Source organism: Mirounga angustirostris, unplaced genomic scaffold, assembly GCF_029215605.1.
Source record: "Mirounga angustirostris isolate CCGP_5_RB_7025 unplaced genomic scaffold, mMirAng1.0.hap1 SCAF_5, whole genome shotgun sequence".
NCBI lineage: Eukaryota > Metazoa > Chordata > Mammalia > Carnivora > Phocidae > Mirounga > Mirounga angustirostris.
This window is the reverse complement of record NW_026991713.1, coordinates 29,586,538-29,613,509: the sequence shown is the minus strand read 5'-3', so window position 1 is coordinate 29,613,509 and position 26,972 is coordinate 29,586,538.

The following is a 26,972-nucleotide window of genomic DNA, read 5'->3' as shown; positions in this document are numbered from 1 at the left end:
CAATATCAAGAGATGGACACTTAACCGACTGAGCCACCCATGTGCCCCAAATTGGAGAATTTGATTTAATCGGCCTGGACATTGAGATTAAAAAAAAAAAAAATCTTTGTACATAATCTAATTCTAATGGGCAGTAGCCTAGTCATTCAGAGCTCAGGATTGGAAGTCAGAAAGAGCTAACTTACTTATTGTATGGAAGCCTCATTTTATTTATCTTTAAGATGGAATAATATGATATCTATCATACAGCTTTCTAATAATAGTTGAATGATATAATGCATCCAGTGGGCTAATCATAGGGGCTGGCACATTGGCAGTACTATAGTTTACAGTGCCCAGCTCACCTGACTCCTAGCCTAGTATACTGTTGTGTTACTTCCACAATTCTTTCTGATCCTTTCCTTTCTGACCTGATGGTCATCTGCTTCCTTCTCCCCATTCTTTGGCTTCATTTCTGATGCTTTTAGAGCTGTGGAGCCAAAAATGTGACTGGATTTTCCATTTATGCATAGTGTAAGTCCAATTTAGTTTTCTTAAGATTCTGGTCAGAATCTTGTGCTCAGAGGTAACTTCTCTAGCTTCCAACATCCTGAAATATGCTTGCATGTGAATGCGTGACTAATTTCCTTTCTAGTGGTGATATGTTAGAAGTCCTCTTGCATATCCCTCTGCTTGCATGCTTGGCATAGAGTAGGTGCTTTTGCTGCATGTTCTTGTCACTCTGGAATACCCTCCATTACCATCCTTTATATTGTTGCTGATTTGATTATCTGTCCTTTTCACTACAGTGTATATTCTTCCAGGACAAGGCCAATGTAGATTCTGCTCACCATTAGATGATTCTTCTTTTTTTTTTTTTTGAAGATTTATTTATTTATTTGGGGGGCAAGGTGGGGGGGGAGAGAGAGAGGGAGTAAGAGAGAATCCCAAGCAGACCCCCTGCTGAGTGTGGAGCCTGATGCAGGGCTTGATCCTATGACCCTAAGATCATGACCTGAGCCAAAACCAAGAGTCAGATGCTCAACCAACTGAGTCACCCAGGTGCCCCTCACCACTAGATTCTTGAGGATTAGTTCAGTGCCTATCACACAGGAGACATGTTAAATATTTGAAAAATGTGGAACAAAGTAAAATGCTAAGAATTGTGCTTGCTTTTCTTTTTTTTTGTAGCAATCTTAACTGGAAAAAAATGAGTGGAAGACCTTGCTAGTTGCCTTTGGGCCCACAAATACAGAAGTCCCCATTATTGTGAAAATGTTTGATTAATAGGCTCCACAGATCCTAGGTAACTTGTGTGCAGGAGTAACACAGACTACAATTTTGTTTTTCCTATTACAAAACAGTTGGCTCTAGTCCATGTCATTAAGGAGTCTCCAGTCTTTAACTTTCTCTGTGCATTTCTAAGAGAATCTCTACCCTAAGCAACAGGTAGAAAGTAATGCTATGCTGAAGATAATATCTATCACTCTTGGCCCTATCACTAGGGAGACCTTGATTAGTTGAAGTTCTTATTGTAATGAAGTCCAAATGCTGTGGAGTTAAGTTATATGACTTTTAAAGGGCTTTCGAAATTAATCTTTTGTTTCTGGAGAAAGAGACACATTTGTCACTTACCAATCTCAAGTTCTAATGCATAAAGTAAAACAAAATGACATTTTGTTTTACTTTATTAAAACTTTGAGAAGGAAACTGCAATATGATGAATTAAAATAAAGTAGGCCCAAGAGAAAAACTGCAAAGGGTAAAAACATTTCAATTAATAACAAGGGAAATGATTAGAATAATAGTCCCACTGGGATTAAAAGAAAAGTTGTTATATATTAATAAGATATTGTTATATTAGAATGTTTTGGAGCACTGAGCTGTTCGTGTCATGGTCTCATTAAGGTGGAGCTGGAAATCTCTATGTATTTACCTTTTTGGTTTTCAAAAACAAATATATTCCATAGGCTACTACTGGTGAACTAAAAATAAACTATTTTCCAACACTTGCTGGCTAATGAATTTACTTTTGCCCTGGTGAAGAACTGGAGGGAAGCATGTACTTAATCTGGTCTGCAAAACCTTTTTCCTATGAAAATATTCATACAACAGGAGGTAGAGGACAGCTGGGGATTTGAGTTCTCTTCTTACTCTGCCAGGATTTCATTAGGTTTAGACTTAACTTTCATCTCCCTTGACTGCTTTTAAGATGTATAAAATTACTTTGAAGACATTCAATGAAAATAAGGCTTTTTAAATGATGTATTTAAAAGTGGAAGACCATGGTATTGAACTTAGTGAACCCAGGAGCATTTTACGGTATGTATTAGTTGGGACAGGCTAGGTTACACTGCAGTAACAAACGACCCTCAGATATCACTCAATTAAAACAAAGGTATATTGCTATCCACTGAGAATTCACTGTGGTCACTGTTCCCACATTGTTGTTGTCCTTTCTTAGTGATTCAGCCTCTCCTCTGGAACATTGCCATTTACTGTGGGAGCGGTAAAAGAGCATGTGTTGACGTGCACAACGTATCTTAAAGCTTCTGCTTGGAAATTACATTCATCACATCCATTCATTGGCCAAAGAAAGTCACATGGCCATACCTGAGTTCATCGGGATGAGGCAGTGCTCTCCTGATAATAACTGATAGAAGTGTGGAAATAAACATTTGTGAATAGCCCTGAGACCTCAGTTACCCGCAAGAGTCTCATACACTATTGGCTGCAAATCTAGTATCATAAATAATTATTAAAATATATTTATTAGCCTTTACTCTGTGCTAACAAGAAGGCTTGGATTTATAAAAGTGTATATGACGCTTGCCTATTCAACCAGCAGGTGGCACCTTGCCAGATGTTGTCTCCAGGGCAGTTATCACCCCTATCTATGGGGCAATCACAGAAGTGTGAACAGAGTAGGGCTATCACCCAGAAGACTCAGGCAAGATGAGCCAGCAGAATTGGTGGATGGTATCTTAAACCAGCCTTAGCAGTGATGCAGAGATGATAGAAAAGATGAATTTCAACTGGTAGAAGAGAATAGGACATTTTATAAAGACTCAAATTGGATGTAATTTCTAATTGTGAAAAGCCACAAAAACTCTGACAGTCAGGAAAAGTCAGATTTATGGAAATATGTCCTAGACTGGAGTTTACTATTTCTCTTAAAAGTAGGCATTTCCCCTCCTCACTCATCCCTCCTCATGCCCCTGTACATTGTTCCTGCTTCTTCTTCAGCAGTCTGCAACCAGTAATCCTGCCTCTATTTTTAGGGTTTTAAATCCTGGCTTCAAAGGTACTCAGGCAGTAGACTGAGAAGCCTGTGGGAGTGTGGAGGATTAGCCTTAGGCAGCTGTATGACAAAGCAGTCTATTCACTCCAGATAAGAGTGAAGGAGGTTGAGATGTATAATTCATTTCACATACTTTTTTTTCTCTAGACCCCCCTTGATATAAAGGGGAGGAAGTTCCCTCCTCCACATCCCCACCCACCACCCTGCATCCTACCAGTCCCTTTGATTTCTGCCCCTGGGAAGTAGAGAAAGCTACTACTGCATACTGTGATCCTAAGTGAGGTTGAATTTGGTCCACCCCAAGCAGTTGCATTGCTGGGACGTCACTTATGTTGTACTATAACCCAGCCACACCCAGTGATGCATCAGCCATACAGGTGCTGCATCCACACCCAGTGGGTGGGAGAATGACTTCCATATCCTTTAGCACCTTGGGAAATGTCTTCAATTGCTTAGCACACCACAGCGGAATGACTCAGATGAGACACTTCCACCTTCTCGGCAGCTTTCAAACACCTAACTGTAGTTCTCTGGCCTTCTCCTTTTGGTGTCAAAATGTAAGGCACTGTGCTTTGATTGAAAGGCAAGCCCTATCTTGGGTGCAGAATTTGCTGTATATCTGACCTAAATTTATACCAACCTTCTGCTGGGATTTCTTCTCTTCCTGGGCACTGATTTGGTTAAAGAGGACAAGTGGGCTTAATTATGTCCTGTCTATGGGAACTCTGAGTTTTGTACCTATTTTGAGTACTATTGAATCTCTGTATTTATTTATTTATTTATTTATTTATTTATTTTTTAAAAGATTTTATTTATTTATTTGAGACAGAGAGAATGAGAGAGAGAGAGAGCACATGAGAGGGGGGAGGGTCAGAGGGAGAAGCAGGCTCCCTGCCAAGCAGGGAGCCTGATGCGGGACTCAATCCAGGGACTCCAGGATCATGACCTGAGCCGAAGGCAGTCGCTTAACCAACTGAGCCACCCAGGCACCCCTGAATCTCTGTATTTAATTTCTTTAAAGGAGCAAATTAACCAGTATATTAACCTTTTTTGACACTAAAACTTCATCAGGGGAATAGAACAGAATGCATTTGCATGGCCTCAGGTAGTGATGGCAGAAAGATAAATTCATTAGTAAACAGAGAGTCTAAAATGGAGATAATCATGAAAACAAGTGGCCAGACTGTTCAATGTGGGTAGCTTGGCTTATCTGTAATTAAAAGAAGTTTTAAGCTTAAGTGCTCTAAAACCCTATGTATTCAATTATCTCACTTTTCACAGGGTTATAAAGATGTTCAGTTATCTCTATCTCTTATTAGATTATAAGCTCAGGAGGGTATAAATTTTATTTATATTTTTATCCTAATTATTATCACTGTTACCTTAATAAACATTTGATGAGGGAATACTCCTCCTAAAAAAATACTCTTCTGGGGCAAGATACAGTGTTGGATGTACGCTTGGTTTTTGGAATTTCTGGTTTATATCCCTGACAATTCATCAGGAATTCTCTTCCTTCAGTTAGATTACCAAAGTTTACACATCAAGATCATAAGTTTCCCCTCATATATATATATATAAGTTTCTCCATATATATATATCTATGTATTTATTTCAGGATAAAATCTTAGTCTATATTAAAGGTAAAATCTGAGATAAAAAATATGGTCATAATACAAGCCTACACAAAATTTTTAGTATGATTAGAAATATTTCTATACTCCAACAAATGGCCTGCTTATTTGAAATGAGGGTGACATACGATGATAGCTAACATGTATGGACTGTTTCCTATTAGTCAGGCTCTATTCCACATTTAACTTACCTAATCTTCAAAACATTTCCATTATGTAGATATTGTAAAAGCCTTACTTTACTAATGAGGAAGCTGAAGTAAGAAATGGTTGGTTAATTTAACTGTGGTTCCACAGCTGGTAACTGGAAGGTCAGAAATTAAAATCTCACAGTGTGAATACTGATATATTAACAGTGTAACTGCCTCCTCATTATTATGTTATACTAGAACAATCAAAGAAACCCAGGGAAATCTTTGATGTTTATTAAATATTGGTCAACTTTGATTTCCTTTATTAGCATTTGAATTCCGATTTTTGAGGGTTAGGACACTGAAATATTAGGTTCGGGCCTAAGACAAGAACATAGATAAAAACACATGTTACCTTTTCAAATTTCTGAAGCAAAGCTCTTTGTGATGGGTGGCATTGGGTATGTTTTTGTGGATAGAGAGGCCCTTGAGCATCATTTCACCGTGAATACATCAATGCGGCAAGGAAAAGTCCTGATGTATAAATAGGAATGTTGGAAATTGATAATCCACAGTTCAAAACAACCACTTGGTTTGTATGTTGACTTAACTAGTAACTCCAGTACAAGGTTTCCCAATTTTTTGAGCATAGGACTTTTTTTTTTCATGATCAAAATATTTTAGGACACATATGATAATAACTGAGTTTTAAATTATCTATGGATTAAAAAATACAGAATCACATAATTTCTATAATTTCTAAGAAAAGTTAATTTATGGAGATCAAAATGATTATGGGATCAAAAATGGATTTTTTTTTTTTGAACCCTGGAGAAAAATCTAGAAGAACTGGGGTGCTGTGGTCAGGATAAGGTGATGTCAATGCAGGGGTAGGCTAGGCTGCTTCCAATTTCCAGAGTGGCCACCGGAGAATATGGTTGAGGTGCAGAAATTACTGGAAAAGAGGAGAGATGGTCTTGTTGGGCCTGGAGCTTACACCACTAGGGGAAGACCCTCTTTAAAAAAGAATACAAGTAACAAATACAAATGACAAAGTAGCTCACAGAGCCTTGGACAGGGCATATGCAAATAAAAGGGGACCCTGAAGCTTCAACCTTATTAGTTTCAAGGTAAATTCAATCCTGGAGATTAAGAGCTTGGAAATGAGTCAACACTGAGGATGCCAAAGTTTCTGTCATGATCCCATCCTTGAAGTAGAAAGGCAGCCTGGGAACCATGTGTCAAAGCTTTCAGTGACTCAGGGGGATGAATGAATGAGAGTTCTCTACATAGAAAGATCATGGAAGAGCAAGAGGACAGTAAGAGGGAATGTCTATTGTGTGCTCAATATGTGACAGACACTATTCTAAGCACTTAATTTATTTAGTCTTTGTAAGAGACAATGAGCAGATACTTCTATTTCTCAGACCAGAAACAAGTATAGGGAGGAGACTTAGTAACTAATTTGTCCATGACTACACAGCTAGGAAAAGGCTGAGCAAGCCTTTGAACCCCAGTTTTCTGGGGCCTGAGTCTGCATCTTTAACAACTGTGCACACCAACCATACCATAAACTGAATGCACAAGCCTTGAAGAAAGAATACTGGCCATGTAGGGCAATAAACTTCTGTAGGTTGCAATGGGAAGCAAAAGGAAAATTACCTTAAAATATCTTAGAGTAAAAGGAGGAACAATCTCCTTAGTTCATTCTCTGGGTTTCACAATACTGCACGGCAGATTGGATTTATCTGTTTTGGCATTGCAAAGACAAAACTGTTTTTGTGTTTTTTGTTTGTTTGTTTGGTTTGGTTTGGTTTTAGCTTACCTTGGTTTAGTGAGAAAAAAGCTGGAGAGACACCTTGGATGGCCTCAGATGGGTTAACAGTTTTTGAGGCACTAGAAGATCTTCCCATTTTCCTAAGACAGAAATATAGGAGGATATAGATTTTCCCTGGGATGTAAATATTGTGCCTACAATTAGAAAGATAGGCAGGTAGGTCTATTGTTAGGAAAGTAAATAATGATATTTTGACTTCTACATTTTGAGGGAATCTCAAGATAAAGAGATTATCTTGCATCATCTATGCTGGCCATAAATACTGTCACATGTATTCTTCTAAGAGGGAGGCAGACAGAGATTTTACACACACACACACACACACACACACACACACACACACACACACACACTGAAGGGGGACAGGTGATGTAGCCCCAGAAGCAGATACTGGAGTGAAGTGCCATAAGCGAAAGTGTTGGCAGCCACCAGCTGGAAAAAGCAAGGGATGGATTCTCCCTTAGAACTACGGAGGGAGCATCGTGTTAGGTTCTGGCCTCCAGAACTGAGAGAATAAGGTTCAGTTGTTTTAGGCCACCAAGTTTGTAGTAATTTGTTACAGCAGCCACAGGAAATAAAATATACCATTTCTATCAAAGGTTTAGCCTTGAAGAGAGAGGAGTCATTTTCCCAGGGCATCTCTGGCGGTCTCCTTAGGGACCTGGATCTGTAGGGGTTTGTCGTATCTGTCAGGCTGACAGGACTACTTGCCAGGAGCCTTGTCCGTCCAGTAGATAGAGCTTCTTGTTCTAACTGAACTGTATGGCAAAAAAAGGCAAACAGAAGTAAATCAATCAGACCCCTTGCTCTGACTACTTAAATATGGAAACCAGACCATCCCATCTCAACTGTCATTGTATGATCTTGGGAAAATTACCTAATCTTTCATTGCTTCCCCAGACCAGTTTGGCTTCAGAGTCTGTGCTCTTTCCTGTTATACTATGCTGGCTCTCTAGTGAGCTTCTTGCCAATATGACAGGTGAAAGCTTAGGTTTGTTAATTAGGAACTAAAGATACATGGCTTATTTGCACTCTAGGTTTATGGAGACATCCATAAGTGTCCCATTTGTAATTCTAATTTTGACTTACGTGGCAAAAACAATTCCCTCAAAAAGATTATTTATGTGTTGGGGGTTGAATGACACTATGAATTTTTTGCTTGGTTCTCTGCCCTGCTTTTCATTTTCCATTACAAATGAATTTCCAGAGATACTCTGCTTTCCTTCTTCAATTTCTCTGTAGGTCAGTCAAAGAAGTGTATTGAAAAAGCTCCCTTCGTTAGCAATTAACATCAATTTTGACTCGGAATAGTACTTTAATCCGAGACTGAGGCATTGGGATTAAGTTTTAACTTGCCCTACCTGCCACTCAATTGAATACTCTTTCTGAAGGTCACTTAGCCTTCTTTAATTATTTCTGTTTCCATTAGTGTTACAGAATAGAAATTTACTGATCTGTCTGGTGGGCATTTTAGTTTATGTAAGTTGAGATTTGGGAATTCATTTGGATGAAATAAGATGCTGGCTAAAACTCAAGGCAAACATTTTGCTGATGCTTGAACCTTAGGACCAAAAAAGTTTACACTCCCTGGTTTCCCTAGGGAGTGGGGATTGAGAAAACCATAGAAAATAGCTATTCTTGGAAACCCTGTTGCCAGGCAAATGCCATAGGGTGAGGGCTCAGAGAAGCTTATTTCTCCTCCCATAGCCAAAGGGTGAGCTAGCTCTGACAGGAACTGCTTGGTCAGGTTTAGAATCCTTGGGACTGATTGAGAGGACAAGGAGGAGGAGGCCAGGCAAAAAGGAAGATGACCGGAATGGCTCTTAGAATTCAATCCCAGAATAGCTGCCCAGTTTATGTCTCTCTCAAACACTGTTGACTTCCTGGAAGCCCTCTCTGCATTTGATGTTTGGGTACTCTTCTTGTGTACCCTTTTTCTACCAGGAAATACGGAGACCACTTGAAGAGAATTAGATCTGTCCTAAAGTTTCTACTTGAGATGGACTCCGGTGGTTTGGGACTAAAAATAATTTTTATCTTAGTTCATTTAGGGTCTGGGAGAGAAACTGAAGTGTTATAATTTACCTGATAATACTGAAAATATTAAGGAAGTGTAGTATAATTCTCAGTAGGTACAATGCCACCTTTCCTTCAGAGCCCAGGGTGACTTGGTGGCCACTCTCATTGCCTTTGTCCTATCTCAGATTGATATTATGGAGCAGGTTTATGTTCTAATTAGTACAAACTGCAGTTCACTACAATGCTATATTTGCTATTCAATGAGTCATACTAAAAGCCCCATGTTCTTAAATGGCATGAAGGTAAAAATCATGATCACAAAATGTGCTGTTTCTGAAAACCTAGAGGGAGACAAAAAGATCGAGTATCTAAGTTCAAGGTTCCTTTGGAGTGGAACTTCTGTAGGGCAGCAGATTGCTTGAGGATGGATATTGATTTTCCCAGGGAGAGGAGTAACTTGCAGACAGTGGATTGTCTACTATTGAAACATTCCCCCAACATATTAGGTGTAGCCTTTAGTTCCTAATACTTAGCAAATACACACACACACACACACACACAGCAAATGCACATTATCCTTAGCCATTTATCTTTGATTTAGCATGTCTCAACTCCAGTATCTGATGTTTTAGAAATGTTTCAATTACGTCATAAGATGATGTCCTTACTTGATACGTATTTGAAGTTTTCCTTTAATATCCTCTACTGGTTTGGAGCATCCTTTGATTCCTTTCCAAAGTGGACAAACTTTTCAAAGGCTTTTGTGTGGAGCTGCAGTGGATGGGAAAATACTTAAGTATTGTTAGCTACTAAGTAAGGGACTGGACTGAGGGGATGCAAAAGAGGAAGGGAGATCATAGATGGAGCTACCTAGTTAGCCAAGGAAGGTAGGAGAATAGGGGACAGGGGATCAAGAACTGATGTGGAGGAAAAGGAAGGACAAAATCTGAGTGGAACCTTATAGGAAAAGGAGTCACACTCATGTACCTCAAAGTCAGTAACCCAAGTGGGAAGACCAGAAATAGGTGAATGGATCTATTTTAAATAGTAAGATATAATTAAATAGTAATGGTAGAATGGATAAGGGTGGAAAAACAAATAGGATCATATGTTATATGTATCAGTATGCTGCAGGGGGACATTTTTAAATATTTAATACTATGTGAGCTTTACAGGATGTTATACTAGAAGCCTGTGGTATTGTAACCAATTGTAAGTTAAAAAGAAAAACAATCATAAGGGAATAATGATTGCTGTTGACAAGTTTCTTTTTGAAGTAGAGATACTATGATCAGGTTTATGAAATGAAAGAAGGCATCTGCGCTAACTATCCAGACACTTGTGATTTCATAATGTATGATGGGAAATCTTAAAAAAAAATAGCATCACTAGCTACTTGCTCTATTCTAGGAAATTCCTGAAAAATCAGGTGGCACAAATTACTCAGAAGAGGTGAAAGGGTTTTTCATAATCCAAACAGGAGGAGGAAGGGGAGATGTGTGAGTAATTACTGAATAAAGATCACTGAAAAAGGAGGCTGTCCTTAAGGGCGGGGGAGGCAGTTGGTTGGTAAATTTTTTATAGGAAAATTCTTAAGTGGTTGCCAACAGCTAACCTCCAGGATGTGAAGTGCTTTGTGGGAAATATATTCTGGCTGGCAGGCAGGATTTGGGGGAATATTGCTTTCAGATTCATCTCAACCCATCCCCACTTACCTGAAGTCCTGTATTGCTCTAGGTCAGGGAAGAGTTATTTAGGGTTCCTGACTCTACTTAATCCCTAAAACTGGGTTGGAGAGAGAGAGAGAGAGAGACGCAGGAATTCTGGCATCTTTTAAGTCTGAGAGCTTAAACAAAGGGCAATGTATATAAAGAGGAGCATGACAAGAGGAGTTGAAGATTGGAAGGACGTACCCAGAGCTAGGAATACACTTGACCCTTGTGTTGCCCATACCATACGGCTGCCATTTTAATCACTACTTGACTAAATGGTAGAAAGCAATTACAGTAAGTACTCAATTTAATCACTTTGCATCCATACACAGACCCAAAGGGCTTCACTTACATATTTCATCACATAAAGTGTCCACAATTCTCTGCCTTGCTGAAATAGATGTTTCCTTCAAGGATCTGTAGATGATTTTCTGACTTATTTTCTCATCGGTTAAACTCACTGTTTCACATTTCTGCTATTTGCTTTAAAAGAAAGGGCAAAGCTAGCTCACATTTTGCACTCTGTAGGAAGTTTGTTTTACCCATTCGGAAAATCAGGACTGCATCTTTATGGGGCTAGAAGTTAAAGGGAAATCATTCCCTCCAACTCCCACCGTTGGTCATCTCAGTCCAGTGAATAAAACCCAAGGTTAGTTGATTATTAAAAACAAACAAACAAACAAACAAAATGCTTAATCCAGGCTTCTATTGCTCTGGTGTTCAGTGGCTTCATTCTGGGACTGCTCCAGATTGTGCCCTTCCTTCTCCCATCCCACATCAAGCTGATTTGCAAATTTACACAACTGGCCCGAAAGAGAGAATAACTGATGACTCAGTATAAACCCATCACCACTCTTGGAAAATACAATTCATAAATGCATTCTTTATTCAAATTTAGTAGCATTTTATAGGCAGGAGATCAGCATATTATCTGAGAAAGATTCATGCCACATTTTGTTTAAAAATCTGTTTCATTATTTCACAGCCACACTTCAGTAGGTCAGTCTATAATAGCTTCTTCTTGGCCCTTAAAATGACTCCTTTGTTTCTGCATTATAGAGAATCAGAATGAATTATTCACAGATACCCGTGTGCATTAAGAAATAATGGCCTAATTCTTGAATAAAGCCAGTGTTCCCTATTTAGTCATACCTGCAGGAAGAGCAAATGCTTATTCCTTTCCCAGAAACACTTCTTAACCTTCTCTCCTCCGCATTCATTCAGTCCAACATTTTCATCCTTGGGTTTCAACTGAGATATACCTTTCTCTGGAAAGATTTCCTCCTCTCCTTCCCATACCCTAATACTGAATCAACTGATCCTATTTCATCCTATAAAATTCTGTGCCCTTCCTCCCCCATCACACTTACTACACTACACTGTAATTATCTGATTACTTATCTGCATCTATAATTATAAATAACGAGGGAACAGTTCCCATTTAATCTTCATCCCCCAATCTAATGCTTAAAAATAATAGGTGGTCTAAGGAAATCATGAACAAATAAATATCATTGAGAAATCAGTATTGCCAGATGTTGCTCTAAATGTTTTATACATATTAGCTCATTTAAGTGTTACAATAACTCCATGAGTTATGTACCATTAATATTCCCATTTTACAAATGGGAAAAACTTAGGTACAGTGAGGTTTCATAATGTATCCAAAGTCTCCTAGCTAGTAAATGGCAGAACAGGGTCAGGTCCCAAAAGGAGCGGGTAGAGGGTAGGCAAAAAGTAGCAGGCAGGTGTCACTACATATTCAATGGAACGCAGTATGGATTATTCAAATTATCTACTAATATTTGGAGATCTTGAAAGGCATGTTTGTATGAAAAGCTCATTAATATATTGTATTTCACAAACTGGATGTTTGGACCGGTATTTAGAATTTTATGCATTATCATATGTATATAAAAAGTCCTTCAAATTTATTGTTTTTCATGCAAGAAAAGCAGATAGACCAAACCATTTCCTCCCTAATTCAAGCTCAAAATCAGCAGGCATAAACCCTTAAGTGTTAAGTTATATTATTTTTGAGACTGACGTGACATGTCCTAGATTTCAGAAGTAGATGCTGCGAAAGACTGAATGAACCTTTGAATAAAAAACCATTTATAGGACATAAACATTAAGGGAGAGGGGGAGGGGCAGAGCCATCTGATTAGAATCAGATCTGGATTACTGCCACCTAGTGATCTGAGACAACCATCTGCCCCCACATACTCCCCAAAACATACTCATCAGAATAAATGTTTGCTCTGACTTTCCCCCCCACCCCCAAATATCCTAGTGACAAATTGTCCCTGCAACGTTTTAAGGCCACCCACCCATGATTAAGAAATAATCATAATAAAAAGGAAAACGGCTATGTAGGATTGGGACAGAGAGGAGGGGAAAACAACAGGGGAAACTTCAATACAAGGCAGATACACCAGAACACTCACACAAATGAGATGGAGAAAAGTAAAGGCAAGATCAAAAGCGGTGGTAATTAAAAAATGACTGGTAGTAAGAGAAAATGGGAAAAATTGATACAAAGATAAGCAGCATGAAAAAAGAAATTTTTTAAAAGCAAGGAATAGAAGACAATAAAACTTTGAACTATTGGTGAAATTGTGAAATCACCAAACATAAAAGGACAGAGGAAAAAGACTAAAAGAGATGAAGCAAGAATGGCAGATGAAAGAAAGTGGATGGACTAAGAGATTAGTCTTGGGGTAGAAGGTTTGAGGATTTTTTTTTTTTAAATAATATATCAGAGTATCACATTATTTTTTTTTTTTTAGGATAATCAAGGGAGTATAAGGTTGTCATTTTTTTCTATTAAATACAGTTGGGGCTACCCAGTATCCTTGATGTGCAACTCATTTCTTTCTATTTTTTTCCTTCTGTGAAATCCAATGGTCTTCTTTGATATTTTTTCCTTGCTTCATTGAAATAGTTTTAACTGCCTTTACTCCCTTGAGATGATTTTAAACTTGCATCTGGAATTATGTGGATGTAGGGTGTCCCACACTGAACATTTATGTAGGGAATTTTATTTTTTTAGCATCGATTATAACCATATCGAGAAGCCACACCTTAAGGAAGTGTATTTAGGTGATTACTGATATTCAGATAAGCTCATAATTCAACCCGGGATAAAACAATAACAAAAGCAATAGCAACAATAATAATACCTAACATGTATCTCATTTCATGTTTTAAAAAACACTCTAACATACATTATCTTACTTTATTCCCTGAACAATGGTGTTTGAAAGATAGGGTGGTATCATCAGCCCATCAGCCCAGAGAGATGTGAACTTTGAGCTCTGAAATATATATGAATTTTCCCAAAGTACTCGTTAGTGAGTGCCTTGTCAACTGACTCTAACTCTTGCAACAAGTATCTTTTCATCACTAATCTTCCTATTTTCTTTGAGAGAAGAAAGAGCTACCTTTTTGTTGTTGTTGTTCCAAAGTCTAATAATGGAACAGTAAAGAGTTTGAAGATGGTGTGGACAAAACTTGGAAGGAACTGTCACTACCTACCCTTTTAATGGGAATTCCTATGTAAAAGGATTGTTTTCTTTTCCCTGAGTGACCTCATATATTTTGCAATTTTCTAGGCAGGTTGTGAAGGAATTTATTGAGAAGTCCTTACCTTAAAGGCTTTCCAACTACTTCAATGGCTTCTTAATCCATTTCCGGATTCTGTTGTGCATTGCCATGCTGAGAATATTACTTCCTTTGGTGATATCCATGAATACACCTGTAAATTAAAAAAAAAAGGAAGACTTCAATCCTTTTGAATGTCCCATCTGTACAAAGTACTATACAGAATCCTATAGGACACAGGAAAATAAGCAGGGGCACCTGCTTTCAAGAAGCTTTCCATTTATAAATAATAGAGAGTACTGAAATTGTGACTGGAATGGGGTAACTGGGTGATGGGCATTAAGGAGGGCACAGGATGTGATGAGCATCCTGTTATATGCAACCAATGAATCATTGAACACTACATCAAAAACTAACGATGTACTATATGTTGGCTAATTGAACTAAAATAAAAGAAACTGTGATTAGAAAGACACCCATCATTTATCTATTCAATAAATATTTATCTGGTGTCAATTACGTATCAAGTAGTATGTCCAGGCACAAGGATACAAGGCAGACACCACCCTGCTCTCATGGGGTTTATAGTTTAGGGAAGTATGACATGAATATCACTTTTGCTCCTATACTAGGGCAGCTACCCATAACTGCCTATCAATAATTCCAACTATTTCTCAGACTTAACTTTTTTTCTATTTAAGATAAAAGCTGTCTTACAGCAGCCTCTTTGGTATACAGCTCTGCAACTTCCACATCTAAAATCTAGGACATTTACTTCTGGTTTTCAAAAAGGAGTATATAGCTTGGCTTCTAACAACTTGTTTTCAACCTGAACTGGAAAAAAAATGACCTAGTTCATGAGATTTACCTAAAATGGAAGGGAACAGTGATGTAAATTGGTAGGCAAATGTCTAGCCAGTTCAACTTGATTTTCATGGATTCAATGGCTTTTAGATCTGCAAGATTTAGTCCAGTGTTCAAACTTTGTAGATCAGAAAACTGTTGTGCAGATGGAAGATAAAGGGAGAGGCAAAGAGATAAATTCAGAATACTTTTCAGCAATCCAGTCAAGAGCATTAGTGACTCACCTTGGTTGTCAGCTGTGAAATTTGAGAAAGAAGAAGATAGAAATGAGAGATTATGGAGGTAAAATCTGCAGTAATTAGAATAATTTGTGAGAAACAAAATAGAGAACATGAGACTACTCTGAAATTTTTGATCCTGGGGCCATTATCAGACATATGGACCATAGAATGAGGAAAGTTTTGAGAAGAATTTATAGGTAGGTGGGAACTACATTGCTGTGGTACCCAACAACTTAATATAAATAAGTCAGCAGGATATTCAGGCTGAATCTAAGCAGGGGTTGTGAGGCCAGGGACCCTACTCTCTGCCTCCCTGAGGTCTATAAGCATGGGTCAATAAGCATATGGGCTTTTGAAGGAGAGAAATGGAGGACATGGTGGAGTCTCCTCTTCAGTCTTGCTGCTGGGACTGAATTTATTACTGACAGAGAAAGGGCAATCCAAGCCGATAAATAAAGAGACACAAAAAGAGGACACAGAGAAAGAAGAAAAACCTTCATTACATCTGAAATACTGACTCAGCCCATGTGTGACCCTGGAGACTCTCAGGAGTAAGGGTGGGTAGAAGGAGCTCGCTTGGAAGCTGGAGATCTTTCATTAGTGGGTGGGGACAGAAACTAGAAAATGTAAATTATTATTATTAATGTAACTTTTTTTTTCTGACAATAAGTAGATGAGCCTTGGGAAATCTGGGTTATAAATAACAAGAGCCTCTGAGATTTAAACTATTCAATCTACATATGATGTATCAGATTAGAAATATAAACAATTCCATGTCCAATAGGACTGAGGTTTAACTTGACACATTTAAAAAGTTTCGGGGGAAAAGTGAAAGTGAAAAGTGCGTTGGCCGGGAATCAAACCCGGGTCAACTGCCTGGAAGGCAAGCTATGCTCACCACTACACCACCAATGCAGACTAATTTGACATGTTTAAAGATATATAGTAATTAAAAGAGAAACTGATCATCCATGGAAGCCTGTGGGGGGGAAGGGGGTATCAGTAATATCCATTTATTGAGCACTTGCTAAATGTGAGGGATTTTGTTAAATATTTTATATAATTATCTTACTAATCCTTAAAACAGTCCCCAAAGGTAGATCATATTCTTTTTTATTTTTCATATGAGGAAACAGAAGACAGAGAAGAAAAGAAACTTACTCAAGGTTACTCAGAGCTAAAATTCAAACCCAATCTATTACATTACTATTAAGGATTGTTCAAGAAGGAGGAAGGATAAGTCAATATATTTCAAGTATCATGGCTCATGATGGAAGTAGTTACAGTGGATAAGATGACCAATCCCTAACTTTTCCAAGCCCAAACATTCAATCCAAGCACTGTGAAAGCAAAAGAAAAAATAGGTGCATTCTTAACTGTAAAATAATTATCTAGGCAGAAATAAAATATACACATGCACACTTATGTTAAATACAGAGCAGTAACACAAGAGTTAAATGAGTGTTACAGATTATAAGCATTATAAGATGTAAAGGCATTAAGTAAGGTATTAAGGTATTAAGGAGGTCAGATTTTATTTAGGCTAGGGAGGACAACTTGGCATCCGTAATGGAAAGTGCAGCCGACTCGAGGTCAGCTTTTCTAAAACTAGGTATGTGATCATGAGCAGTCACTTTGCATTTCCACCTCCACTGCAGCTACCTCTGATATAAAATGAAGGCTTTGCATTGGATTAATTCATTCAGAACATCCACTTAAAGTGCCCACAATAATGCACAGAACTAGGAATATCAAATAAATAAGATCTGGTTTTTGTTCTCAAGAAATTTACTGCCTAGGAGGGGAGATCTAAATGCCAATAAATAACATTCTTCTAAAATGATAATCACTATGATGTGGTTATGAACAAAGCACTGGGAGACACCTCAGCTGCCCACGGGTAAGGGAACACTCCACTTGAGACCATGGTTGGATAAATGTTGAACCATGTTGTTAGGTGAATCAGGTAATGACAGAAACTTCCATACAGGAAAGAATTGTGTAGATCTTTGCTAATGTCTCTTGCAGCATTAATATTTCATGTGTCTTTGCTTCTGTCTTGTTTGGAGGAGGAGGAAGGGAGTGAACAAATGTAGAGTAGGAGTATGTGTATGAATTAATGAAGAGAAGAGAGAAGGAAGTAACTGCCTAGGCTTCTTCAAACGCCTAATATGTGTTCAATGTGAATGCTGTGAAGGAGAACACAAAAGAAAGTAGGTAATTAAAACCTGTGCCACCTCTGTATTTCCATCATATGCAAAGTCTTAAAGATACTGCAGATATGGTATAATGGTATATGGTAAATTTGTGCCCCTTGTCAACATTGAGGACTCCCATCTAGAGGCAGTAGGTGTAGTGCTTAAGAACTTGAGCATTGAGGGGTGCATGGGTGGCTCGGCTGGTTAGCTTCGAACTCTTGATTTCACCGCAGGTCATGATCTCAGGGTCGTGGGATCGAGCCCCACTTTGAGCCCCACTTTGGGCTCCAAGCTCAGCAGGGAGTCTGCTGGAGATACTTTCTCTCTCTCTTCCTCTCCCTCTACCCCTCCTTCGCTTGCACTCTCCTCTCGCTCTCTCACTCCTTCTCAAATAAATACATAAATAATATCTTTTTTTTTTTTAAGATTTTACTTATTTATTTGAGAGGGAGCAAGAGAGAGCATGAGCAGGGCAGAGGCAGAGGGAAGAAGCAGACTCCCTGCTGAGCAGGGAGCCCGATGTGGGGCTCAAGCCCACATGACTTGAGCCGAAGGCAGACACCTAACCGACTGAACCATCCAGGCACCCCGATAAACAAAATCTAAAAAAAAAAAAAAAAAAAAAGAACTTGGGCTTTGAGTCAGATCACACAAGTTCACATCACAATGCCCCCCTCACTTACTAGTTGTAAGATCCTAAAGAAGTTAAACTCTTTTGGGCCTTAGTCTTCTCGTCTGTAAAATGGGAATAATAACACTAGCTGTTTCATGTTGTGAGAATTAAATGGGTTAAACATATAAAGTGCTTAGAGCCCAGTCTGGTGCACAAAAGTATCAAAGTATTAGCTGTTATCACCTGTTAGTCTGTAGAGTGCCTACCATGAAGGATGAGGTGAGTCACTGGTGATATGTTTCCTCTGTGAGTAACATCAGGATGCTTCTCTGTCTATCCTTCAATAGGGATGGCTTAGAATACATTTATTTAGTCATGATACAAAGTCTGTTGAATTAGGCCCATTCGAGGCACTGTGGATCATATTAAAGGAAAAATAAGACTTGGAAGTCCAATATTACCAAAACAAGGTAGTTATATTTTAATTATCAAATGAATGCTCAAGAGTTCAGAGGAGGCAGGGGACATCCAGAGAATCCTTCCTGGGTGGCACTGAAAGCATATAATGGTAGACATCACTTCAAGGATCTCACTCAGGATTTGCCTCAGCTGGTTTGTGCACTCCCTTTGCATTCACAAGCCTTTCTTCCCCCCACCCCCAACCCCACCCCCTAGTGCTTTTAGAGCAAAATCTGAGCCAGCTGACCCAGGATGCTGGAGGAGACTCAAGGCTGGGAAAGTATCATGGACTGTGTTAGCAATCAACAGAAAAGATATTTTTAAACAAAAGAAGTTTTCCCAGCTTCCAAGAAAAGAAACAAAAGGCTTTTCTAAAATGAATCCTGGTAGAAACTGTTCTTCTTGTTCTGTGACTTTTATGTCACTTGGACAAGTCAGCACTTAGAAATGGTTATTTTCCTGTCGACATCACTGCATGGGTACTTCTCCTTAGAATGACGTAAGAGCCTTAGTGCTCAATCCCATGCACTGCTCACCCTCCTGTGGCAGTGCCTTTCAGAAACAATAAAGACATCTCTGCTCTGTCTCGCTCTCTCTTGATTATACTGCAGGCACAACCTGTGTGGGGAAACAATCTCCTGGATCATACTGAAGGTTCGCACAGATGGAACATTAGTGGGAGGAGTTGCCAGCTACTTTCCTGCCAACTTGTTAGTGCTGGAGACATTATCCTCTTGTTTTGCCAGTTTAATAGAGGATCAGTCGTAAAGATTCTCTGTAGGCTCAGCAACATAATTATTATCTATGGTCTCTGCATTAACTGTGAGAAAACATCATGGTCTGAATCTGCCTAATTTCAAATGCCAAGCTGTGCCCACATTCAGCCCACAATCGAACCTGAAAACTCAATATATCCTTAGCATTCTCACTGCTATCATGGCGGGTGTGAAGTCTATGTTCGCCCAAGCCATGATGTTTAACCATTGCTGTGCTGCTTCTGCACCTAAAGGTTACTTCCTCTGTTCCCCGGCCCTCTTCCAACATCAGTGCCCTTGTAATTCAAAATTAGCAAAAAGGTAAAAATCTGTGTCACGTTTAGTTCTGGTACTCAGTCCAGAAGTGCCAAGCCCCTGAAAATTTGGAAAACAAACTTCTTAGCAGATGGGCTACATAAAGTTTACAACATGTGAAGTGTGGGAGGTAGTATGGCTCTGGGCGAGAAACAGAAGACTGGAAATTTAGGAGCTCAGACTTTTTGAATTTGCTCTTGTTTTTTGCCTGTAGGTATATCACATAAGCTCATAGCCTTCATTTGTCTCACATGACCTCATACCTTAACCTTATGAGTGAGTAATAAGAAATCAGGCAAAGTTTTTCCTAATATGACACAGCATCAAAATGCTTATTGCTGCTATTAGGATTATGTGCAGTTGGTATCAAATTGTTACTAATATGTGGCTGCAGGATCTAGAAAAATCCATGATGTAATTTTAGAAGGAAAAGATCTCTTTCTTTGAGGGCAGGTATATAACTGGTAAGCAATCATCACAATGGGAAAGGATGTTGCCAGCCTTGGACAAATCATGACAAATGATTGGATTGTGACTTCTACTAGAATTTTTTTTTTTTTTTAAGGAGGCTCCATGCCCAAGATGGGGCTTGAACTCATGACCCTGAGATCACGAGTCACAAGCTCTACTGACTGAGCCAGCCAGGCACCCCTGGATTGTGATTTCTAAAGCTGAGTCTGCACTGTTCTTTTTACGTAGCCTCTGGAAACTGAAGAGATGTCAGAAAATGTTTAGAACCAAATTGTTATGACATGAATTTGCTAATAGTCTACTAACAAAGGTTCTCAACATGGATGATCACCAGTTTTATCCAGGGGCCTGCTGACTGGGAATTTCTGGAAGTAGAGTGAAGAAATAAGTATTTTGAAAAAGTATCTTAAATGATTCCAATGACCAGTCATGCTTGAGATCAGTCACAATCATAAAAGTATGTGAATCATTAACAGAGTTTTTGACTAAATTGAGGTGGCTGAAATTCCAAAACCAACAGGAAATATAGGAGTTGTCATTTAAGAGAATAGAGGACTGGCTTAGGAGAAGATGGGAGAGACATGAACGTCAAGAAGAGGAATCCATGGGTCAGCCTACTGGGAAGTAGAAAGGATGTTGCAGAATCATCATCCGCACCACAAAGGTAGAATATGAAATTCAGCAGTATGAGCAGAGAAAGATCTCTTTACGGAGTCTCAGCGTACATGCCATCTCTCTGTAGAACTTATATTCTGCTTCCATATTTGCAGTGTCCCCTTTCTAATCCATCTTCCAGTATGAATTTAGAGTGCTCTCTCAAGAATTCAAATTTGAACTATGATACTGCCCCTTTTAAAGCACTTCAGTGGCACTCATCTCTCTCAGGAGCAAAGACTAAGCCCTGTCCTGCATAAGCAGAATTTGGTATACTTCTATAACCAAACTTTGCTCCTTTTCCTTATTGCTGACCACCTTTTAAGACAAACTGAGTTTTTGTCACTCTTAGGACACATCAAATTCCTTCCCACCTTGGGGTCCTCACACATATTGACCTTCTTTTTTTAAAAAAGATTTTATTTATTTATTTGACAGAGAGAGACACACAGCGAGAGAGGAACACAAGCAGGGGGAGTGGGAGAGGGAGAAGCAGGCTTCCCTTGGAGCGGGGAGCCTGATGTGGGGCTCAATCCCAGGACCCTGGGGCAGACGCTTAAGGACTGAGCCACCCAGGCGCCCCACATATTGACCTTTTTATGGCAACATTTCTCTGTTTTCCTCCATATCCGCCTCTCCCCCCAACTATTCACCTGGCAGATTTCTGGTCATCTCCTACACTACATATGAGAGACCACTTATTCAAGGAGGGCTCCTCTGACCATCCAGTCTAAATTAGGTCCCCTCATTATACCCTATATTTTCTTGATAGCATTAACCATAATCTAGAACTTTATGTTTACTTGCTTGACTATTTAAATTCTACAGTAGAGTGAGAGCTTTATAATGACAGTCTGTTTTGTTCATCACTACATATATTGTGTCTACCACAGTGCCTAGAACATAGTATGTTCTCAAAAAATAATTGTTGAAGTAATTAATGAGTGCATCATAGATGTTCAGAGACCCAAGAAAATTAAGACAAAGTAAGAAAGATGACTTTCCTTATTAAGTCCTTTAGTGTATCATGTATACTATGCCACACAACTATCTAATGGTATTGTTCTAAGTGTTATGGGAGACACAGAGATGAATCACATGGTTGGAAAAGACAGATATGTAAGCAAAGATTATAATAATTGGCAAAATGAAGTGAGTTGTATGACAGAGGCACAACATACAGGAAGAGTAACTAATTTTTTTATAGATCCAGGCAAGATTGGCCAATGGGGGAAACTTTAAACTGGACCTGAAAGCTACCCAGGATTTCCAGTAGTAGAATGTAGTGAACATTGAATTTCTGTCTTCAGTTATAGCCTCCTTCTGTTAAACTGATTTCCTCTCTATTCTGTTAGGTGAGATGCTTATTAGAGAAAAACAAAAGAAAACAAAAGTCTTTAGCCCACCAACCATAGCTGCTTGGATTTGAATTGATATACTAATCTAAGATAGTCAGTCAATCTCTCTTCCTGAGGTTTGTAGTTGAGACTTCAAACTTCCTGGTGGCTAGTGGCAGATGCTGGACCTGTTAATCTAGAGTTTAAGATGACTATATTATTTTCCTGTGTTCACAGAGAGACAGGGAAGGCTGGTCTAGGTGTAAAGAGAAGAGGAAAGACTATGTTAAGAGGCAAGATTGAAAGAAAAAGAAATGAAAAGAAGAGACTAACTGCTATGGTTCTGTGTGATTTTCCAGATTCCATTTCTAGTGCCTGGTGAGTCCCTACTTTATCCCCTTTAATAAGCTAAAGTTAGGGGTGCCTGGGTCACTCAGCGTTAAGCGTCTGCCTTCGGTTCAGGTCATGATCCCAGGGTCCTGGGTTTGAGCCCTACATCGGGCTCCCTGCTTGGCAGGAAGCCTTGTGTTCCTGCTCTCGCTAACTCTCTCTCTGTCAAATAAATTAAAAAAATCTTTTAAAAAAAATGAGCTAGAGTTAATGTGTTTCTTTAATGAAGACAGATGAAAAAGTGAGGAAGGAAATTACAAACAGAGGAAAAACGGATGATCTACATGTTTTCCTATTGCACTGATCCCATTTTTGAATACCAGGAAGATGAATAAGTTATTGATAGAAATCTGGTGACTTAAACTACCAATTATGGAAAAATAAAAATTTAAATGCAAAATAACATGTGACTTACATTTCCTAGCAGAAATCAGTATGAAAGTGTGGAGAAAGCACTGGAATTGAGGTCATACATGTCAACTGGGTTGCAGTCTTTGCTTTGCCAATGACTGGTTATATAATGCTCATAAGTTACTTGATGTCTCCAGGCCTTAGCTGATAAGACAAATGTATGTGAGATCTATGGGTCCATCTAACTCAAAAGACATAATAGATAGCAACCAAAAGCATTTTCACTCTCTGGCCATTTCTATTTTCTCTACTTTCTTTTGTACTCTGAAATTGAGTGCTTGACCTGATTTCAGGTCTTGTTTTAGGGGTTGAGACACCAACATGCATAATTCATGGCTTCTTTCCTAGAAGGTATCACAGGAAGAAATAAATGGCATAAGAGAGGCATACCAATGAATTTACTATACAAAAAGATATTTTTATAATGATATGGACAACATTCCAAAGAATTGTTTAGTTTTGCTTGGGCTCAGGATCTATGGTGGGAAAAAGCTTTAGAGAGGAGGCAACATTTGACCTAGACCATAAGGGATAGGCTTCCTGTGCTGAGAAAAAGGTGTGGGCATGTGCCATTTATCAAGTTACACCCCGTGGACCCAAACTCACCCTTCATTGCCTGCTCACCCTTCATTACCTACACCAATGAAGATGGTCTCTTTTGTAATTTTTCTTTGTCAGCTAGAAGGATGTTAAGCTTTGTCATTTGTGGGTGCTGGAGAGAAACTGCAAGAGAAGCGTTTTGCTTCCTAGTTCCAGGGTGCTCTCTGAAGAGACACAATCGACTTTCCCAGCTTTTGGCCCCTGCAGTGCACAGCAGCAGCAGCACCCGGAAGGCAGCGCCACTCAGTGGCCAGTGGCTGCCCCTGGGAACCCCTGAGATCACTGCAGGGCCAAGGGCCTCTGATGGGACATCTCCCCATGAATAGCTTTCCTAGTAAGTTCCAGAGAGTGAATTTTCAAAAATTCCAAGTGGGATTGTTCCAGTGTAGCACTATGGTGTCTTCTCTGCCATCAGTGAGCTATGGCCATGTCCTCCCTAATGAGGTCTGGATCTCAGAGTTGGGAGGAGATGGATCTCACTTGTATGCTCTATCTCAGGCCTGGAGAGGATGACTGCTCTTTATGCGGCTATTCCTATATTCATATGAATTCACTTTACTTCTTTCTAGCTAATCCTTCATCATTTCAAACCCCTGTTATTATTAATAATTCTTCATATTAAACTTTCAAACTCCCTGTTCAAATTTCTCTTTCTTGATGGGACCCTTCCTGATGCAAGGTAAAAACAGAGGGGCTTCAGAACATGCAGCATATTCAGGAAAGAATGAATAGAGGAGTCCTAGTGAAGTGCAGTTGGTGGGTAGAAGAGCAGGAGAAGTTACTGGCCTCAGGGCCTTGGGCTAGAGGATGAAGAGGTGTCAATGCCATAGTAAGAATATCAAGCTGGGTGGACAAAACAGGGTGATCCACTTGGTCCTGGGTATATTCTGATCTGTTTGTTAGCTTCTGCACAGCAAAGGAAACAGTCAACAAAACTAAAAAGCAACCTACGGAATGGGAGAAGATATTTGAAAATGATGTATCAGATAAAGGGCTAGTATCCAAGGTCTATAAAGAACTTATCAGGGGCACTGGGTGGCTCAGTTCGTTAAGCGGCTGCCTTCAGCTCAGGTCATGATCCCAGCGTTCTGGGATCGAGCCTCCGCATCGGGCTCCCTGCTCAGCGGGGGGCCTGCTTCTCCCTCTCCCTCTGCCGCTTCCATTGCTTGTGCTCTCCTGCTCTCTCGTCCTGTCAAATAACTAAATAAAATCTTTAAAAAAAAGAACTTACCAAACTCGACACCCAAAAAACAAATAATCCTGTGAAGAAATGGGCAGAAAACATGAACAGACATTTCTCCAAAGAAGACATACAAATGGCCAACAAACATGAAAAAATGCTCCACATCACTTGGAATCAGGGAAATACAAATCAAAACCACAATGAGATACCACCTCACACCAGTCAGAATGGCTAAAATTAACAAGTCAGGAAACAACAAATGTTGGTGAGGATGCAGAGAAAGGGGAACCCCCTTACACTGTTGGTGGGAATGCAAGTTGGTACAGCTACTCTGGAAAACAGTATGGAGGTTCCTCAAGAAATTAAAAATAGAGCTACCCTATGACCCAGCAATTGCACTACTAGGTATTTAGTAGATACAAAGATACAAATGTAGTGATCCAGAGAGGCACCTGCCCCCAAATGTTTATAGCAGCAATGTCCACAATAGCCAAACTATGGAAAGAGCTGAGATGTCCATTGACAGATGAATGGATAAAGAAGATATGATATATAAATATAATGGAATATTACTCACCCATCAGAAAGGATTAATACTTAACCATTTACATCGACATGGATGAAAGTGGAGGGATTTACGCTGAGCGAAATAAGTCAATCAGAGAAAGACAATTATCATATGGTTTCACTCATATGTGGAATATAAGAAACAGCGCAAAGGATCATAGGAGAAGGAAGGGAAAATGGAATGGGAAGAAATCAGAGAGGGAGACAAACCATGAGAGCCTCCTAACTATAGGAAATAAACTGAGGGTTGCTGGAGGGGACGGGAGTGGGGTATGGGGTAACCGGGTGATGGGCATTAAGGAGGGCAAGTGATGTGATGAGCACTGGGTGTCATATGCAACCGAGGAATTATTGAACACTACATCTGAAACTAATGATGTACTATATGTTGGCTGGTTGAATTTAAATTAAATAAATAAATAAATAAAAGAATATCAAGCTGGGGGTGAAAGGTTTGCTTCTGTGTTTTAGAAAAAGTAACTGAAAGCAGTGTGGAGGATGAATTATTATAGAGAGCAGAGACTGGTGGCAAGGTGATCCTTTTTTTTGCAGTGAGGGTATTATTATAATCCAGGAAATATGAGAAGGGACTGAATTAAAGCCCTGACAGTGACAGATGGAGAGAGAGGGAAGAACCCAAAGAAGATAGAATTGACAAAACTTGATGACCATTGTGATAGAGAGATGGAGAATATTTTTTTTTCCTGACTCTCTAGATTTGGAATTTCCCATTTGGGATGACTGAAGGGATGGGCATTCTATACCTGAGACATAAGTTACTAGGACCAACAGGTTTGGGGGAACAAGAAAGAAATACTTACCTGTTTGTGTTATGCTGATTTTAAAGAGATTGTTATATTTGAGACTAGAAAAAAAAAACAGCGGTTATTACTCTGTCTGCTTCAAAGATACAATAGGTTCTGTGTTCAACTGAGTAGTTATTGACCCAATTTCTAAAGGTTTGAAAGACTGAAGTGAGGTTTCTCCCCCTGAAGTAAGTCTGTTCCTTAAACATATTTTTCCTATGCATTTGGTGCTTTGGATTGCTCCATAGGGTTTTGGGAATTTCTTCTTGAAACGTCTTATAGATGACAAACCCCTAAAATATAGAAGGTGGTAAGCACTTTATTATTTTTTAACATTTATATTTTAATGGTGCAGAATGAACATGAGAGTCCCAACGAATAAAGGGTCAGCACTAATACCCTTTTTCGGCTAAATACGCAGGCTTTGGATCTTGGCTCACATCACTTCAATAAGCAGTTCTCTGGGGTGTATTCATTCAGCTAGGTATCTGCCTTTCCAGAAGGCTGTGTTCATTCCCTGAGTACTTTGGTAATGACCGGATAAACCATGGTAGCCTTTAGGGGATTGAAGACCTGGAGCAGTGTGCTCAGAAAGAACAGTGTGTGTGAAGACTGCAGCAGAGGATGCTGGAATGTGGCACTCGGCTGGGGCTGACACATTCACCTGTGCAGCCCAGGTGCTGGACACCGCCCATTCCCCGAGGTGGGCAGCTGACAGGCAAGCAAAGAAGTCTTGAGAGACTGGCTTAGGATATTCGCATCAGGCAGTTACGGAATTGCAAGCCAGCAGCTGCCTCTGGAACATACCAATGTGGGGTGTGTGAAGCTTCATTAGAATGCCATTTTCTGTGATGCATCAGGAATGTATAAGCATGTGGCTTGTGGCAGATTAATATGATTTCACTTCAGAAA